A 2,800-nucleotide genomic window follows, 5' to 3' on the forward strand; every position below is an offset into this window, starting at 1 on the left:
TTTTTCAGCTACATGCTAGCTGTTTTGGCTAACCTAAATAAATTTAGCATTTAGCTAATATTTTAGCAGGCAATCAACCTCAGCGTTTTCAGCTATTATCTTCAGTGATTTCAGCTACCAGCTTCAGCATTTTTAGCCATCATTTTCAGCATTGTCAGCTATCAGCACTAGCATCTTTAGTCGCCAAATTCAGCTTACAGCATTCTCACACACTATTATCGGAAGTAATGCTATATATGTACTTCCGAATTATCTTAAAATAGTTACAGTTTTAAAATAAAAAAAAAATAGTATATCTTATTCAACCCTCAACCTATGGTGTGTTTTGGATTTTGGCCCCTTGTGCGATTGAGACACCCATCGAATAGACAGAACAAAAATGGGTAATTTGGGGCCGCTGTCTGTTCCCTAAGACATTGGTTTGGTCCAGCATCCTGTGAAATCTAATTCTCTGCATAACCTAAATTGCTGACTTTGAAACATTATCAAATATTGTTAATATAGTTATTTCATTTTTTTTTGACCAACAGAGGGTACAGTCTCTGTTTTTTTATACACCGTTGTGAGTGAGCAGCACTGACTGGCACAGGAAAGGGAATGAGCTGAACAGTGAGACTCGTTCTGTCCTGTGATGGAATCAGTGTTGGAGGTTGTTGACCAAAGTCAGATCCATCATAGACAATAGCTTTCACTAACTGCAGCCAACTGTGAAAGTACTTTGGCAAAAGACTCACTGAAGAAGATTGTTACCGCTGGTCATTTATTCCCACAGCCATCAGACTGCACAACTCAAAAAATTATTATGGCTATTTAGTGTTCTCTGACTTGTGAGGTTATAAATTTTTTTTTTGTACTAATTCAAGAGAAGTTAAATCAGATCAATTTTGACTGGGGGCCGAGAGGAACATGAGGTGAACACAATGTACAATTCTCATACTTGTTATGGTGTTAGGGACTTCCTTTTGGCAGTGAATTTTCACAAATCTCTTTTGTAAGCTGTTCCTGGGCACATTATCTGTTAAACTTTGAAGCTTCACTGGCAATAAACAGGAAAGTAAAAAAGTTGGAGGAAAAAAAATCTTTAACTTCTCGGCATTGTTTTAAGGATAAGAAATATTAAACATCTTTTTATTTCAACTAACGGGTAACAGCATATCCAAACAGAATCACTTAACATCAATGTGATAAATGTAACCCATCCCTGACAACCAAACGTGCATTAGTACATTACATCACATTTGGCAATGATGTACAAATCATATTATCAATTTGAGTACATGAAATCAAATCTGTCAACAAGAAGCAGAGAAATGAACTCCTAAGGAGGCAGCTGGGATTTCAACCAGGAACCTTCTTGATGGAGGGCAATGATGCTCACCATCAAACCAGCACAAATAAATCAGAGAAGTTTGTTTTGCATTAAAGTCTGTTTAATTTAAAGTAATGTGGCCTTTTATGTGGGATCTTCCTGTTTTCCTTCACATTTAATGAATTTTAAAACTTACTATCGATTGTAATGGACTCTTGAAACATGACCCCAGTGACTAAGAAATGTTTTTTTTTTTCCTGCACTTTTGGAAGCACAGCAACCAACTTTTTGCCTGTTTTTTTTTCTTTTTTCTTTTTAATTCTTAGAAGAGTTTCTCTCTGCTACCTAACTTGCTGTTGACAGAATATTCCATTGCTGCAGATTTACAGGGGAGGATGAAACACTTTCACAAAACAAAAAAACACTTTTTTTGTTTTGTTTTTTTGTCGTATAACAGAGCACAAAATAATTATGTCTATGAAAATTATTTTAGAGATATTTAGAAAATACTATTAGTCTTCAGGTCGAGACCCCAAAAGTGTAGGTGGCCCAGGCCGTTCCCTACCTTCGCCTTATGTGTCTGGCCTAGATTAAATGCAAGATTTTTTTTATTATTATTATATTTTTAACATCACCTCAAACATAGTTTTTGGCAGAATTCATACCAATTGAAGAGTTTTCATTGGTTCTCAAAAACCACCTCTATAGAAACAAAAAACAAAACCAGCACAATGAGATGTGGATTCTCAGGTTACACCAGGTCAACTAAATTCTGCTCAGAATTTTTGATATAATAAACTAAATTAATTGATTCTAAATTATATTGGTCTTTGTAGCTGTAAATCTTCACCCTTAAACACCAGAGCTCCATTGTTGATGTTCTTTTACTTCCCGTAACTTGTACAGTCTAGGCGACCAACAAAATTCCAGTGATTCAACTTTTCTTCAGACTCACTGGAATTATGTTGATCGCATAAAACGGTTGAAAAGTAATCATATATCAAAAAGTGTGTTATTTAGGCGTCGCCATTGCATCAAAGTTTAGATTATCACTCACTTTGACAGGATATCATTCAAAATGTCAGCACAGTAAACTTACATTTAAAAAAGTTGAACATGATTTAGAACAGTAGGAAATCTTTGGCAACATTTTCCTCAATCAGTAGCAGCTGTTCCCATTCACCAATCAGCTCTGAAGATCAGATAAAAAGCAGACGCTGCAGTTAGAGGTCACTGTCACAGGTCTCTGAGGTTTGTCTTCTCTGGTGTGGAGCAGCAACTGAAGCAGGATGAGGTACAGTTTTACATCAGCTTTAATTTGATGATATTATAATTGTTTAGCCATGCTAAATATGTACTGATACTATTGTTCTTGTTTAATAGAAGTAGAACTTTATATATATTTGGGTTTAAAAAAAAAAAAAATTATATATACTTTTTGCAGGTTTCTGTGGATTTCTTGTCTGCTCATTGGAAGCATCTCCTGTCTTC

The sequence above is a fragment of the Oryzias melastigma genome, linkage group LG6 (genome assembly GCF_002922805.2).
Source record: "Oryzias melastigma strain HK-1 linkage group LG6, ASM292280v2, whole genome shotgun sequence".
NCBI lineage: Eukaryota > Metazoa > Chordata > Actinopteri > Beloniformes > Adrianichthyidae > Oryzias > Oryzias melastigma.